General features: G+C 46.1%; 1 long non-coding RNA gene and 2 other non-coding genes across 3 annotated transcripts; all 3 read left to right on the top strand.

The window, feature by feature from the left end:
- Positions 1-9646: 9646 nt before the first annotated feature.
- LOC141266322 (uncharacterized) lies at positions 9647-16819 on the top strand. Its single transcript, XR_012320367.1, has 4 exons — positions 9647-9853; positions 11508-11598; positions 14317-14368; positions 16703-16819. It is a non-coding gene; the product is annotated as an uncharacterized lncRNA (long non-coding RNA).
- On the top strand, positions 11668-11797 carry LOC141175089 (small nucleolar RNA SNORA13). The gene has a single exon (XR_012253011.1). It is a non-coding gene; the product is annotated as a small nucleolar RNA SNORA13 (small nucleolar RNA).
- On the top strand, positions 14794-14922 carry LOC141175055 (small nucleolar RNA SNORA13). The gene has a single exon (XR_012253008.1). It is a non-coding gene; the product is annotated as a small nucleolar RNA SNORA13 (small nucleolar RNA).
- Positions 16820-17397: the final 578 nt, after the last annotated feature.

Genomic DNA, 17397 nt, shown 5'->3' with positions numbered 1-17397 from the left:
CCAAGGCACCTATCTAGATGCATAGTGAGCACTTGGAACCCTCAGGTGCTTCACAAATTGATTCATAAAAATGAAAAAGTGTTTTTTTTTTCACTTTTTCATTGTTACGAATCAATTTGTGAAGCACCTGGGGGTTCCAAGTGCTCACTATGCATCTAGATAGGTGCCTTGGGGGGTCTAGTTTCCAAAATGGGGTGACTTGTGGGGGAGCTCCAATGTTTGGGCACACAGGGACTCTCTAAATGCAACATGGTGTCCTCTAACAAATTTAACGGAAAATCGGCTCAAATTGTTAGCGACACCATGTTGCGTTTGGAGAGCCGCTGTGTGCCCAAACATTGGAGCTCCCCCACAAGTGACCCCATTTTGGAAACTAGACCCCCCAAGGCACCTATCTAGATGCATTGTGAGCACTTGGAACCCTCAGATGCTTCACAAATTGATTCATAAAAATGAAAAAGTGTTTTTTTTTTCACTTTTTCATTGTTACGAATCAATTTGTGAAGCACCTGGGGGTTCAAAGTGCTCACTATGCATCTAGATAGGTGCCTTGGGGGGTCTAGTTTCCAAAATGGGGTCACTTGTGGGGGAGCTCCAATGTTTGGGCACACAGCGGCTCTCCAAACGCAACATGGTGTCGCTAACAATTTGAGCCAATTTTGCGTTAAATTTGTTAGCGGACACCATGTTGCATTTAGAGAGCCGCTGTGTGCCCAAATATTGGAGCTCCCCCACAAGTGACCCCATTTTGGAAACTAGACCACCCAAGGCACCTATCTAGATGCATAGTGAGCACTTGGAACCCTCAGGTGCTTCACAAATTGATTCATAAAAATGAAAAAGTGTTTTTTTTTTCACTTTTTCATTGTTACGAATCAATTTGTGAAGCACCTGGGGGTTCCAAGTGCTCACTATGCATCTAGATAGGTGCCTTGGGGGGTCTAGTTTCCAAAATGGGGTCACTTGTGGGGGAGCTCCAATGTTTGGGCACACAGCGGCTCTCCAAACGCAACATGGTGTCGCTAACAATTTGAGCCAATTTTGCGTTAAATTTGTTAGCGGACACCATGTTGCATTTAGAGAGCCGCTGTGTGCCCAAATATTGGAGCTCCCCCACAAGTGACCCCATTTTGGAAACTAGACCACCCAAGGCACCTATCTAGATGCATAGTGAGCACTTGGAACCCTCAGGTGCTTCACAAATTGATTCATAAAAATGAAAAAGTGTTTTTTTTTTCACTTTTTCATTGTTACGAATCAATTTGTGAAGCACCTGGGGGTTCCAAGTGCTCACTATGCATCTAGAAAGGTGCCTTGGGGGGTCTAGTTTCCAAAATGGGGTCACTTGTGGGGGAGCTCCAATATTTGGGCACACAGCGGCTCTCTAAATGCAACATGGTGTCCGCTAACAAATTTAACGCAAAATTGGCTCAAATTGTTAGCGACACCATGTTGCGTTTGGAGAGCCGCTGTGTGCCCAAACATTGGAGCTCCCCCACAAGTGACCCCATTTTGGAAACTAGACCACCCAAGGCACCTATCTAGATGCATAGTGAGCACTTGGAACCCTCAGGTGCTTCACAAATTGATTCATAAAAATGAAAAAGTGTTTTTTTTTTCACTTTTTCATTGTTACGAATCAATTTGTGAAGCACCTGGGGGTTCCAAGTGCTCACTATGCATCTAGATAGGTGCCTTGGGGGGTCTAGTTTCCAAAATGGGGTCACTTGTGGGGGAGCTCCAATGTTTGGGCACACAGCGGCTCTCCAAACGCAACATGGTGTCGCTAACAATTTGAGCCAATTTTGCGTTAAATTTGTTAGCGGACACCATGTTGCATTTAGAGAGCTGCTGTGTGCCCAAATATTGGAGCTCCCCCACAAGTGACCCCATTTTGGAAACTAGACCACCCAAGGCACCTATCTAGATGCATAGTGAGCACTTGGAACCCTCAGGTGCTTCACAAATTGATTCATAAAAATGAAAAAGTGTTTTTTTTTTCACTTTTTCATTGTTACGAATCAATTTGTGAAGCACCTGGGGGTTCCAAGTGCTCACTATGCATCTAGATAGGTGCCTTGGGGGGTCTAGTTTCCAAAATGGGGTCACTTGTGGGGGAGCTCCAATGTTTGGGCACACAGGGACTCTCTAAATGCAACATGGTGTCCTCTAACAAATTTAACGGAAAATCGGCTCAAATTGTTAGCGACACCATGTTGCGTTTGGAGAGCCGCTGTGTGCCCAAACATTGGAGCTCCCCCACAAGTGACCCCATTTTGGAAACTAGACCCCCCAAGGCACCTATCTAGATGCATTGTGAGCACTTGGAACCCTCAGGTGCTTCACAAATTGATTTATAAAAATGAAAAAGTGTTTTTTTTTTCACTTTTTCATTGTTACGAATCAATTTGTGAAGCACCTGGGGGTTCCAAGTGCTCACTATGCATCTAGAAAGGTGCCTTGGGGGGTCTAGTTTCCAAAATGGGGTCACTTGTGGGGGAGCTCCAAAGTTTGGGCACACATGGGCTCTCCAAACACAACATGGCGTCCGCTAATTATTCAAGCAAATTTTACAATCAAAAAGTCAAATGGCGCTCCTTCCCTTCCGAGCCCTGCCGTGCGCCCAAACAGTGTTTTTTCCCCAAATATTGGGTATCTGCGTGCCCAGGGGAAATTGCACAACAAATTTTGGGGTCCATTTTTTCTTGTTACCCCTGTGAAAATAAAAAAAATTGGGTCTAAAGTAACATTTTTGTGAAAAAAGTTAAATGTTCATTTTTTTCTTCCACATTCCAAAAATTCCTGTGAAGCACCTGAAGGGTTACTAAAGTTCTTGAATGTGGTTTTGAGCACCTTGAGGGGTGCAGTTTTTAGAATGGTGTCACTTTTGGGTATTTTCTGTCATAAAGACCTCTCAAAGTGACTTCAAATATGATATGGTCCCTAAAAAAATGTTTTTGTAAATTTTGTTGGAAAAATGAGAAATCGCTGGTCAACTTTTAACCCTTATAGCTCCCTAACAAAAGAAAATTTTGGTTCCAAAATTGTGCTGATGTAAAGTAGACATGTGGGAAATGTTATTTATTAACTCTTTTGTGTGACATATCGCTCTGATTTCAGGGCTCAAAAATTCAAATTTTGAAAATTGCAAAATTTTCAAAATTTTCGCCAAATTTCCGTTTTTTTCACAAATAAACGCAAGTGATATCGAAGAAATTTTTCCACAATCATGAAGTACAATATGTCACGAAAAAACAATCTCAGAATCAGGGGGATCCGTTGAAGCGTTCCAGAGTAATTACCTCATAAAGTGACAGTGGTCAGAATTGTAAAAATTGGCCCGGTCATTAACGTGCAAACCACCCGCGGGGCTTAAGGGGTTAAACACAATACAGGGTGGGCCATTTATATGGATACACCTAAATTAAATGGGAATGGTTCGTGATATCAACTTCCTGTTTGTGGCACATTAGTATATGAGAGGGGGAAAACTTTTCCAGATGGGTGGTGACCATGGCGGCCAATTTGAAGTCGGCCATTTTGGATCCAACTTTATTTTTTTCAATGGGAAGAAGGTCATGTGACACATCAAATTTATTGAGAATATTTAGTAAGAAAAACAATGGTGTGCTTGGTTTTAATGTAACTTTATTCTTTCATGAGTTTTTACAAGTGTATCACTACTTATAAAATGTGTTCAAAGTGCTGCCCATTGTGTTGGATTGTCAATGCAACCCTCTTCTCCCACTCTTGACACACTGATAGCAACACCGCAGAAGAAATGCTAGCACAGGCTTCCAGTATCCGTTATTTCAGATGCTGCACATCTCGTATCTTCACAGCATAGACAATTGCCATCAGATGACCCCAAAGATATTAGTCTAAGGGGGTCAGATCGGGAGACCTTGGTGGCCATTCAACTGGCCCACAACAACCAATCCACTTTCCAGGAAACTGTTCATGTAGGAATGCTCGGGCCTGACACCCATAATGTGGTGGTGCACCATCTTGTTGGAAAAACTCAGGGAACGTGCCATCTTCAGTGCATAAAGAGGGCAACACATCATCATGTAGCAATTTCAGATATCCAGTGGCATTGAGGTTTCCATTGATGAAGAATGGCCCCAGTATCTTTGTACCCCATATACCACACCATACCATCAAGATACGAGATGTGCAGTTCTGCCATTCAGGGGGCTGAGCCCGGAGAAGCAGAAGGGACATGTGTTTTTTGTAAGAGTCATACTTGAGCCCAGAGAAGCAGAAAGGAGATGTGTTTCTGAGACAGGGTGAGTCTGTGAGTCTTGGGACAGAGATTGAGACTTGACACGGAGATTCAGACAGACTTTGGAAGGAGAATGAGAGACATGGGCATGGAGAAGAGTGAATATTCATTTACCTTTAGCAGCGGGCACATATGGTAGCTGCAGCAGCAGCTACTGCTTGTGCCAGCTCCTCTGTCGCAATTCCCACCCCCCCACACACAGTATATACTGCATATATAAGTACAGTACAGATCAAAAGTTGCCTTCAGTGTGAATGTACAATTTTCATAGTCATGAAAATACAGAAAAATCTTTAAATGAGAAGTTGTGTCCAAACTTTTGGTCTGTACTGTATATATAAAGAATATACCAGAGTATAAGCTGAGAGGGGCTTTTTCAGCATAAAAAATATGTACTGAAAAAGTCGGCTTATACTCAAGTAAATACAGTAACATTTTTTTCACAGAATATAGCTTTTGTTTGTTCATCTTTCCTACAAAAAAATGGAATTAAAAAGTGAAATGTTGTCTGTACCCTAAAATAGTACCACTGAGCTCTATAGATTGTCCTGGAAAATGTAAGCCCTCATATAGCTTTGTCAACAGAAAAAAATTAACAAGTTATTGCTCTTAAAAATGGCAATACAAAATCAAATATATATTTTTTCCCTTTTCAGATTTCTGATACACTTGTATGACGTATGTGGGGTGATTGTGTACGTGGCCCACTCGTTACAGGGTGGGTGCTGGCTGTGTTATACAGATGGCACCGGCCTCTGAACAGCAGCTGCTGAAAATAGCACCGATTGTTGCTGTCAATTTATGATAGCGGCATAGAAATAGTTTTTCACCGTGTGGGCGTTTGTTTGAGCGACTATTGCTACCAGCCCCCACCACGCACTATAGAATAGTGGGTGCTACTGGCTTTGACATTGTTCAATATCACCAAACAAATTACAAAACAACCCAACTTGGTATTACTAAAACCAACAGCTTATGCTGGAAAAAAACAAGTCCTCATACAGCTCAAAAAAAGAAAATATGCATTGGTCTCTGAATATGGCGACACAAGGCAATTTATTTTTACAAAACTTTGGCTTTCTTAATCCCTGTCTACCTGACGCGGGCGAGCTGAGCCTACATCTTTGACAGCGGATGATGGCTGTGTTATTCAGCCATCACTTGCCTTTAATAGCTACGAATGGAGCAGAGCTCCGCCCATAGCTGTTAACCATTTAAATGCTGCTGTCAATCTGTGACAGAGGCATTAACAGCGCAGTCCAGGGGAGTGCTCTTCTAACGGCCCATTGGCGCCAGCGCAACGTGATTGTGAGGCGCCGGGTTGCCATGACAGCTGGGGGTCTGCTGAAGACCAAGGTTGCTCGTCAGTACTGACAATACTCCGGTGAACTCCAGATTCTAGTTGGTGTTCATAGGAGATCGGAGACCGTGATTTTTTTCTATATACAGCAATACAGAGGCATTGCTGTATAAAGTACAAGTGATCAGAAGATCAGATTAACAATTACAGTGAAAAGGAAAAAAAAAAGTTTTTAAAAATAAGAAAAAAAAAGTTCCAATCACCCTCCTTTTCCCCCATTAAAAATAAATAAAAATTGACACATAGTGTGACATCGTGATTTCTGTATCAAAATATAAAATTAATTAACCATTAAAATCAGTAACGGCGTAATGAGAAAAAATTGCAACATGAGGCGGTCGAAACATCATATGTACCCCAAAATTATATCAATAAAAACATCAGCTCAGGGCGCAAAAAGCGGACCCCTTGCACAGCCCCATCCACCAACACTTGAAAACCTATCGGGTCTCAGAAAATGACAACACAAGGGAATTTTTTTTTTTTTTACAAATTTACGATTTGTTTTCTACACTTAAAGAAAAAAACTATGTATGTTTGGTTTTGCTGAAATCGTACTGACCCGGGAATCATATTGTCAGGACATTGTTACCATATAATGAACGCTGTAAATAATAAATACAGAGTTGTGGGATTGCGCTTTTTTCACTGCAGTTGGAATTTATCAGAAGATAAAATGGTGACATTCAATAGCAGAACTCGTCCCCCAATAAACAAGTCGTCATACGACGATATCAGCGGAAACATCAGAAAGTGATGGCTCTGGGAAGAAGGGAGGAGAACAGCGAAAACGCAAGAACTGATAATCGCCGGGAAGTGAAGGGAAAAAGCAGGAAATTCTACTAATCAGTTTGGTAACAGCCGCCATCATGCCACCTGGAGAACCAGCACCGGACATTATTACCGGCCAATAAACCCCCAAAAATTAAGATTTGTTATTTTTTCCTTTATTCCTCGGCCCCTGGATGCACATTATATGGACAAGTGAATGGAGTCATTAATAAGAGGAAATCACTCAGCAGATAACGAGCCGTCGTACGGATCCGCCGACAGAAGAAGGAAAAGTTATGGCCGATGGAGGAAACATAACAGGGCGGAAATCAGAGCTGTCAGGAAGGGGTTAAAGGGCATTTATTCCATTAGTAGTAATATCGTATCTATAGATTTGGTGTCAGCTGAATCCCCCAGAATAACCCAGCAGTGCAGAGACCACCATCCTCCATGTATGTATGTACACTGCTATCCAGGGGCGGAACTACCGCCCGTGCAGCCGGTTCATTGAACGGGGGCCCCGAGGGAGAGGGGGCCCCTCCAGCCTCCAGCAGGGCCGCCATCAGGGCATGACTGCCCTGACTCCAGTATGGGGCCCGGCCGGTAGGAGCCCCCTCGGAGCCCCCCTCTTGTGCGTCTCTCTCCTCATGTGGCCCCCGGCCCCATGCAAAGCGCCGGGTCCAGGACATCTCATAATTCCTCTGACTTCCGGTCATGTGACGGCGCCGTCACATGACCGGAAGGCAGGAGAACCTGGTGTCAGCGATTTGGACGAGCGCCAGGATTCTGCAGGGATCGCATGGGGGTAAGTATAACAAGTTTTATTTTTTTTTAAATACAATTAACTAGGAGTGGGGGGAATGGGAGATGCACATGGGGGGAGGGGAGAGATGAGAGATGCACATGGGGGAGGGGAGAGATGAGAGATCCACATGGGGGGGAGGGGAGAGATGAGAGATGCACATGGGGGGGAGGGGAGAGATGAGAGATGCACATGGGGGGGAGAGGAGAGATGAGAGATGCACATGGGGGGGAGAGATGAGAGATGCACATGGGGGGGGAGAGATGAGAGATGCACGGGGGGTTGAGAGATGCACGGGGGGGATGAGAGATGCACGGGGGGGATGAGAGATGCACGGGGGGGATGAGAGATGCACGGGGGGGATGAGAGATGCACGGAGGGGATGAGAGATGCACGGAGGGGATGAGAGATGCACGGGGGGGGGTGAGAGATGCACGGAGGGGGATGAGAGATGCACGGGGGATGAGAGATGCACGGAGGGGGATGAGAGATGCACGGAGGGGGATGAGAGATGCACGGAGGGGGTGAGCTGCACATGGGGGGGTGAGAGATGCACATGGGGGGGGGGTTATGTTTACATAACTTTGTTGCCTTATGAAGGGCGGGGGGGGGGGGGCCCAAAAATTTCTTGCACAGGGGCCCACTACAGTCTGTGTCCGCCCCTGCTGCTATCTATAGACACACATACATACACAATGCTCACAGCTCGTACATCGCACAGTCTCAGCCGGGGGCTCCACCACCCGGCAGCACAGACCCCGCTCACCACCTCAGACCCCGGTGTGAGCGGTCATATCGCTGCTGGCTCTGCTCCTCCGTCCTCAGCAATTTGGGGACATCCGCGGTGATGGGAACACTGCGCGCAGGGCGTGGCTTCTCACTGTAACGGTCGCTGACGCGTTGTCATGGAGATCTCGGGGGGGAGAGGTCTCTCGGAAATGGGAGGAGTCTCTCGGGAACGGGCGGGGCTTCTGGTGTTCTGCACATAACAGGAAGTAACAGCAGTGCATACTGGTCTATACAGTCTATGATCAATCCTGCTGCTTCTACTAGGGGAAGGTGGAGAGGGACAAAGAGATGAGAATCTGTGTGAGAGGGGAGATCATGGGGGGCAGTCTGTAATAGTGGGGGGACTATGAGGAAAGTGGGGGGAACTATGAGCATCAGGCTGTATGAAAGGGGACTATGGGGAAAGTGGCGGGACTATGAGGAGCAGGCTGTATGAGAGGTGGCTATGGGGAAAGTGGGGAGACTATGAGGAGCAGGCTGTATGAGAGGGGGCTATGGGCAAAGTGGACGGACTATGAGGAGCAGGCTGTATGAGAGGGGGCTATGGGGAAAGTGGTGGGACTATGGGGAGCAGGTTGTATGAGAGGGAACTGTGGGGCTCCATGGGGAGTTCTCTATGAGAGGAGGTACTAAAGGAAAATGAAGGGTCTATGGACAGTTTACTGTGAGAAGAGGGACTATGGAGCATGTGAAGGACATTAGGGAGTGGTCTGTGAGTAATAAGGTTTGGGTAAAATGAGGGACCATAGCTGGTGTTCTGTGAGAAAGGGGATTATGGAGAAAGTGGAGGAACCATGAGGAGTGGTCTGACAGAGTGAACTATGAGGAAAGTGGAGGGACCATGTGAAGGTTTGTGAGAGGAAGGACTATGGGGAAACCATGGGACATGGTCTATGAGAGGAGGCCTATAGAGAAGTGGAAGATGAGGGGAGTGGTCTGTAAGAGATCAAAGACTTAGGGGACAGTCTGTAAAAGTAGGGGTACCACAGGGAGCCATCAGTTAATTTGGCCAGTGCGGAATGGGGGGAACCGTGGTGAGCGGTCTCTGATGGGGACCATGGGAAGCAGTTTGTGTTAAATGAGACAATCTGGATCACAAGATAAGAGGAGTGACTGAGAGGAGCAGTCAGGTGCCCATCATATAGATTAATGGCGGAGTGTACGGCATGTGCTGTGATGAATATAAAGTCTGCACTGTTGCATCATGATGTTGTTTATGGGGGTCTGTCTGATAAGTGACAGTGAGCCCTGGACCCAGAGGTACAAGCCCCCTGCACACAGCTCCTGCCCCCCAATTCTAAATTATCCTAGGTAAAAGCCCCTTGCACACAGCCCCAGCCCCCATTTCTGCAAGCCCCCTGCACTCATATTTTGCCCCCATTTATGTACTACGCAAGGTACAAGCCCCCTGCACACAGCAATTGCCCCCCAGATCTGCAATATCCACAGGTACAAGCCCCTTCACACTGCCTCTGTCCTCCAGCTCAAAGAAAAAAACACACAAACGTTACGCAGCTCTATGGGCACACTGCAGCAGCACTGCAGGCTTTATATGGTCTATGGATGGCCCCTCTCCATTCTTCACAGATGGTACGCCCCCTCTCCCTCCTGCACAGATGGTACAGGCCGAAATTAAATAGGCGTGATCAGCGCGCGCTACTTCCTTTCTCTATGAGAACGCGGCGCCGGCAGGTGGTGTGAGGGCGCAGAGGAGTAGAGCACGTGCTCCAGGCATGGCGACTCCAAATAGAAGAGTCAGACACACTATCTTCATGTGTGCCTCGAACACAGCGGTTCCTGGCCGGGGACGGAGCGGCTCTGCTGGGCGTCCCTGAGGCCGCACCGTGTAAGTTGTTATACACCTCTGTAGCTGCACGAGAGGACGTACTGGTATGTGGTGCCCAGTGTAAGGGGAGGCAGCGCTGCCCGTGGTGTGCACAGGCTTCTGAGATCTGTGATGTCCGCTATTTACCAGTGTTTACCACCATTTGGTGATGTGCCTTGTCCTTGTATCGCCCGCAATGTACGCAGTGTGTGCACAGGGGCTGACCTGTCTGCTGCCTCTCAATGCTGTATGCTTTTGCTTCCTCTAGGTCGGCTGGCAGTGCCATGGCTCTGTTGTGTCCCCGTTTCCGCTAGGTCGGCTGGCAGTGCCATGGCTCTGTTGTGTGTCCCCGTTTCTGCTAGGTCGGCTGGCAGTGCCATGGCTCTGTTGTGTGTCCCCGTTTCCGCTAGGTCGGCTGGCAGTGCCATGGTTCTGTTGTGTCCCCGTTTCCGCTAGGTCGGCTGGCAGTGCCATGGTTCTGTTGTGTCCCCGTTTCCGCTAGGTCGGCTGGCAGTGCCATGGCTCTTTTGTGTCTCCTTGCTTCCTCTAGGTCGGCTGGCGGTGCCATGGCTCCATTATGTGTCCCTCTAGGTCGGCTGGCGGTGCCATGGCTCCATTATGTGTCCCTCTAGGTCGGCTGGCGGTGCCATGGCTCCATTGTGTGTCCCTCTAGGTCGGCTGGCGGTGCCATGGCTCCATTGTGTGTCCCTCTAGGTCGGCTGGCGGTGCCATGGCTCCATATGAAGGTCCGCATGTTCCTGGTCGCCTGCTGATGCCCACCAGAAATAAGCGCTCCGTGGCTTCCTGTGGGGCTGGTACCGCTCTGGTAATGTCCAGTTACATCATTTCTTTGCTGTTTGATGCCTGCTGCCTTTGTGTTGCCCATTTACCCTATAATTGGTGTCAGTCAGTGTGGTGTCAGAAAAGCAGAAAAAAATGCCATCATGGCTGCCTGGCTCTGGGAGGTCTTCTCCCTGGGTGTTTAGCTGTGATGGGATACTCCTGTACCATCTATCACTTGGCAGCACACGATGAAGGTGTTACTTGTATACTAGTAGATGCTGTCCATCGCCACTGACGGCGAGGAAAACATATCCAGTTTTCTTCCTGCGGGGGTAGCGCTGTTCTCTGCACGCCGGGTACTCTGACACCGCTCTGCTGCTGGGTCCTTATAGCTGGTCTGAGCTGACAGGGTGTGTGCACATTGTGTAGGGACTAGCCCAGCCCTTAAGGGTATGTTCCCACAATCGGGACCCGCTGTAGAATAGCTGCACCACTTCTGCCCAAATACAAATGAGCGTGTACACACTTTTTTTTTCCAAATGTGGACTTTCCTCATTGATGCAAGACTAAGGGGAAAGTCCACATGCGTACCTGCAAGAGAAATTGACATGCTGCGGATCTGAAAGACGCGCTGCCGCATGTCCGTTTCTGCGGGTGATCTGCAGGTGTGCATACACTCATAATGGACATAGGATTTCTACAAACCCCATCCACAATGCTGTAACATCTGGGAGCTGTGGGTTTCACACTGCATGAACACGCAGCGTCAAAACTGCAGCAAATCCTGAACATGAGAACCCACCCTTAGACTGAGTCATTGACACTTGGTATTCTTGTGGTCTTGTTTTTTACATACTATATAATACGAATCTGTTTTCTTTGTTACTTCTAGGTCTGTTTGCTGTGACATGATTCCTCACTCTATTCTTGAATGATGGATGACAATCCGCTAGGCACTTAATGATGCCCAACCGAAATAAAGGGTCAGTGATTTCCTGCTGAGATAAGGTTATTGCCTTGTTAATGACCAGTAACAGAACTAATTTAATTGTTGCCTTTGTGTTGCCCATTTGCTATATAAATGGTGAATGTGGTGTCAGGAAAGGCAGACAGTAATCCCATCATGGCCTGCCGCACCTCCCGATGTCTCCTCTCTAGGTGTATGGCTGTGCTGGAATAATTCTGCAGCTTCTCACTTGGTGGCACCAAATTACCATTATTGTACTGATAGAGGTTGTTCAGGAATACTTTGCCTTCCAATAAGCGAAGAATAAACACATCGGCTTGCTTCTCTGTACTGGATGGTTACACCAGTGTCAATCTGCTTCACTAGCTGGTCTAGCAGTTAAAGGGAATCTGTCAGCAGGGTTTGCCACTTAATCTGAGGGCATCATAATACAGGGCACGAGAGCCTGATTCCAGGGATGTATTGGGCTGTGGGTTTCAATGCAAACGGTGTTATCAGTAGGAGATCAGGACTACAGCTCAGGTGACCAGCAGCCAGGCAATCTGTGTTAACCCACTGGTCACAACGCAGTGTGCACAGGAAGTTGCCAGTCAGGGTGTGGGTCAGGTTATATCAGACAAAACCGCTATGCTATGAAAACTACACCAAGCAGCCCAGTGAGTGATACATCCCTGGAATAAGGCTTTCTTGCCCTATGTCACGCTGCTCTCAGATTATATAGCTCATACCTGTTGACAGATTCCCTTTAACGGGAGCCAGCCAGCTGGTTTTTTCCCCTATGAGGTAAGGCTAGTACCTTTCAGCCCTCATATACTGGGTTCTATAATGCTGTATATATGCCCCCAATCCAGCCTACAAGACAAGAAAAATAGCTTTTATTACGCACCTATGGGGCGGTCTGGTTTGATGTGTGTCGCTGGTCTTGATCCAGCGCCTCCTCTCTACCCTCCTTCTCTGCTTTGTGTGGGTGTCTCGTCCTATGTCATCCAGTGTCCAGCACCGCGCTCCTGCGCAGGCGTTCTTTATGCCGTGGTGAGGGCAGAGCAAAGTACTGCAGTGCACATGCGCTGTCGCTGTGTGGCCTTTCCCTGCGTACTGCGGTACTTGTACTTCTCTGCCCTGCTGAGAGCCGCCTGCGCAGGCGTGCAATGCTGGACACTGGATGACGTAGGATGCGTCATCCACACGAAGCAGAGGAGCTGCCGGGTCAAGATAAGCGACACCCACCGGACCGCCCCGTAGGAGAGTATAATAAAAGGTGTTTTTATTGTCTTGCAGGCCAGATTGGGGGCTTATATACAGCATATTAGTATAGTTAAAAATACAAACTACAAAGATTGATATAAAGTGCACACAAAGACCGAAGAATAAAAAGCTCTTAGCCCAAATTTTCCATAATTCATATGAATGGTATCCCATGTTAATGAATACAGGACCATAAATATACTCATGCTGTCAAATATAGTGTAATAGAAAATCTTTATCCATGTTTTAGACCATCAGATACCAATACTCAGCATGAGTGCCGTAAATCCAACAAAGGGACAAATAACATACCAATGTAGCTGGAAAAGGGATAAGGCCAGCACTGCAGAAATCCCCCGGAAAAACCCCTACGTGCGTTTCGCTTGTTAAATCACTTGCTTCATCATGGGGGATATGAATCAAAAATCAGACAGGACTTTTAAATATGCATGGCATCCTGTCACATGTCCTTAATTCAGCCTCTAAAGGTATTTCTAATTGAGCGGCGTTCCACCCATTCTATGGAGGATCAGGACCTGCGTGAGATCACGTGGTCCAGTCACATGGGTCTTATAACCCATGTACACTTTCCTACTAAAGCGATGCACATTGGCGCATGTGCGCCCAGAATGCCCGCGATCACACCGCCACAAGCGACGTCACCCCCGCCGCGCACGAGCCAGATACATTGGTATGTTATTTGTCCCTTTGTTGTATTTACGGCACTCATGCTGAGTATTGGTATTTGATGGTCTAAAACATGGATAAAGATTTTCTATTACACTATACTTGACAGCATGAGTATATTTATGGTCCTGTATTCATTGACATGGGATACCATTCGTATGAATTATGGAAAATTTGAGACAAGCACTTTTTAATCTTCTGTCTTTGTGTGCACTTTATATCAATTTTTGTAGTTTGTATTTTTAACTATTGATGAATAAAATAATTTATGAGCCAATAAGACTCCATGTGTTCTCCAGTTTAAGTATCGCTTTATGAGGAGTTTTGGGAAAGGGCACCTATTTCTTTATTGACACTTGTCTTAATTGGGTGCTCTGAATAATATATGTTATTGCTGGGATTCTGTTCACTTAGCGTATTAGTATGCTGTATATCCGGGCGTACTGGCATTGTCTCATTTGGGAAAAGCCTGCTGACAGGTTCCCTTTAAGGCATATTCTTATTGGGTCAATAATGCCTTATCTGCAGCAATTGCCTCTGATTTCCTATAGGTGTTGGAAAAATTGGTTGCATTACTTTCCACAAATCAGGAAAGGGATCTGCTCCAAGTAAGTCCACTTAAGGCAATATTCCTGGTTGCTATGCATCAAACTGGGTTAGATGCCTATTCCCTACATGGGGTAGGGGGGACTCGGCTTTAATTCTGGGGGTTTAATTGCAAATAATCTAGAAAAATTGCATGTGACAACAAAGATTTAATTTTCTGTTTTGAGGATTCTCACACTTTTTTTCATATTTGTAGGTAACGTAATCAACCCTTCACTTAATGCACACCATAAGGAGCTTGTTAGGAGGTAAGCACAAACTATATTCTGACACTTGCATTCAAATTATGAGAGGATTTCCTGACAGGACTTTCATTTGTAATTCTGGTGATTGCTTCTCTTAATCTATCACATGATGGCGGTACCGTCCTCTGCAGCATCACCCGCATGGAAAAGTTGCTGGATTATTTAAGAATTTTCAATGTTTTCTTACTGTGGGGGCTTGAGTGGAAAACAATTGCAAAAAAGACTTCATCATAGTAATCCAGCCCCCAATTTTTTTTGCCACTACTCTAGAGCCCGTTAAGTCTTATTAGTCCAACTTTTTGTGGACATCTGAGGACAATGTTATCCTGGTTAGTCTTATTACTTGTGCTTCAAGCCCTCTCTTATGAGAACCCATTTTCTATGTTCTAAGTTTACAAAATGTTCTGTTGTGCTGGAGCAGGGAGGTTTGCCTTTGTGTTACCCATTCATTTTATCAAAATGATGAATGTGGCGTCAAACAAGGCATACAGTAACTTCCATGCCCCTTATCGTGCCCTGATATTATTGTGCGGGTACTAGGTTGCATGGGAACAGTTGTGTCCGAACGTACATTGTACTGTTTTGTATATTCTTAACTTTTCATGCTAAGAATATAAAAACTTTGGGTTTAATTTATCAAAATTGTCTGAAACAAACTTACCCATAGCAAGCTGTCATCTGACTGCACAATTTTTGTAGCTTTGGAAAAATAAAAGCTATGGGCAGCAAATACTTTTGATTTATTTTTGACTGCTTTGCTAAATCTCCCCAATGAGGTCATTAGTATGGCACATGCACCAGGAAACTGCCATGCTTGTTTTACAACTGCTCTGGACACTGTGCCTTGCCCATTGGTGCATGGCTTATCTTTAGTGATGAGTGCAAGTACTTGTTACTCATTTGCCGAGGGTGCTCGGGTATGCATCGGGTATAGCGGGTGCTCGAGTGACATGTTTGAGTCCCTGCAGCTGCATATTTCGCAGCTGTTTGACCTCCACAAAACATGGGATTGCCTGCTTTTGTCAGACAATCCCTGCATTTTGTGTGGCTATCTAAAAACTGCAAAACATGCGGCCCCATGGACCCTAACATGTCACTCGAGCACCCGCGATACTTTGTGCATGGCCGAGCACCCTCGGCGAACGAGTAACGAGCACTGCTTCTCTTGTGATGCGGTTATGCCCAGTGACCTGCACAATGCCAGCCTTAATGAACTCAGTAAGATCTATAGGTCAATGTTAATAAGGGTGCACTCATTGGCTGACAGTAACCATTAAATATTTAATGGCCTATTTAGATTGGCCCACCACACTTTCATATGCACATATAGATCGTTAGAGGGGTTGTCTGGTCTAAGATAAGTACAGTCACTGTGACCTGTTAATCCCCTCAGCGTGCACACTCCATGCATTGACCAGTTTCTGAGCCTGGAATGGTGATGTATGTGATATGCCGCCAACTCCCAGGGAGAAGCCGTCTAGTGGGCACGGCCTCGCTCCATACCAGTGTTATCGAGTGATGCTGCACCCACTAGACTGGTTCTGCCCAGGAATAGGCACATCTCATACATCACTGCCGGTCACAGCTCAGAAACCGGCGAGTCCCTGCAGCGTACAGTGCCTGCGCTGGGGGTATTCATAAGTCTGCAGTCACACACACGGACTGCAGACTTATCATTTGAGACTGGACAAACCCCTTTTAAAGTAATTTTCTGTATCCAGAAACCTGGCCCAATGCTGCAGTTTGTTTTTTAATATAAAAACTTTTTTATTCAACCTCCCCAGGTCCAGCACAGTCTGTGCACCTGGTATACTGCAGCTGGGGGACAAAGGTTTTCTGAAATGGAAAACCTCAATAATTTCAAGTGTTCAGAGTTCTAGAATATTCTTCTTGACAGCACATCCTGTTTACGTAGGACATGTGCCACCAAGAAGCTCCAAGCTTAAAAATCATTGCACGCTACAAATGAGTAAACCGCTTGGGTGTTGGCAGCCTGCTTATCCAGGCCAACAGTTGGGAAACGAGCATTTCCAGGAGCACTAGTTTTCTCATTATTGGACCTCAACCCTGACTACATTATTCCTATAGCTTGGACATGATCAAAACTCTTGCACCAAAACCTCAAATGAATCCCTGCTCCCTTGTCGGTCACGTTGGTGCTGTGCACCATTGTGCAAAGGTAGGAAGCTGGGAAGGCTGGGAAGGCAGCGGCTGCTACTACCAGGAACTTGTTACCATATTGCTTTTATACAGTATTGGTTACCTGCCAAACTAAAATTGTCACATTTTGTTGACCTCATTCTGTACTTACACCACTTTTTTTCTTATTCTTTCTAGATCGTCAGGAATTATACATGAGCAGCTTGTAAATACGAAGAACTTGTCCATCCTGATCTCAGATGTTTCTGACCATTTGGAATTCATTAAATTACATTAAAACATTATAAACTGTAATTGGATCTTGTCTTTATTTGCATAATGTTATGTATGCATATGAGGTTGAAACGTTTGGGTCAGGAGACCTGCAGCAGGTCCAGGAATCAGTCTGTTCTTACACCTTTTTCACAGTCTGTGTGACTGCAGGATTACACGGTCAGGTGGTGCCTGGCTCCATCTAGTGGTAAACTCCTAATTATGAAGAATATTGTAAATGAAGCAACTTTTGTTTCTCATGTCTAGTGTTGAGAGAGTATGTTCTATTAACCCTTTCGCCGAGTATGCTCGGGCCGAGCTCCGAGTATTTACAGCTGCTCGGTGATATGGTTGAATCCCTCCCGTGTGCATGATTTACGACTGTTTGACAGTTTTAATACATGGGAAGAATGTCTATTTCTTACACATTCCTCACATGTAATAAAGCTGTCAAACAGTTGCAAATCATGCACACGGGAGCGATTCAACCATATCACTGAGCAGCGGTAAATACTCGCGCAGCGGTAAATACTCGCGCAGCGGTAAATACTCGCGCAGCGGTAAATACTCGCGCAGCGGTAAATACTCGCGCAGCGGTAAATACTCGCGCAGCGGTAAAT

This window comes from Phyllobates terribilis, unplaced genomic scaffold, assembly GCF_046119375.1.
Source record: "Phyllobates terribilis strain yellow unplaced genomic scaffold, ASM4611937v1 Scaffold_1__5_contigs__length_1240528914, whole genome shotgun sequence".
Classification (NCBI taxonomy): Eukaryota; Metazoa; Chordata; class Amphibia; order Anura; family Dendrobatidae; genus Phyllobates; species Phyllobates terribilis.
This window is presented reverse-complemented; position numbering and strand designations above follow the sequence as displayed.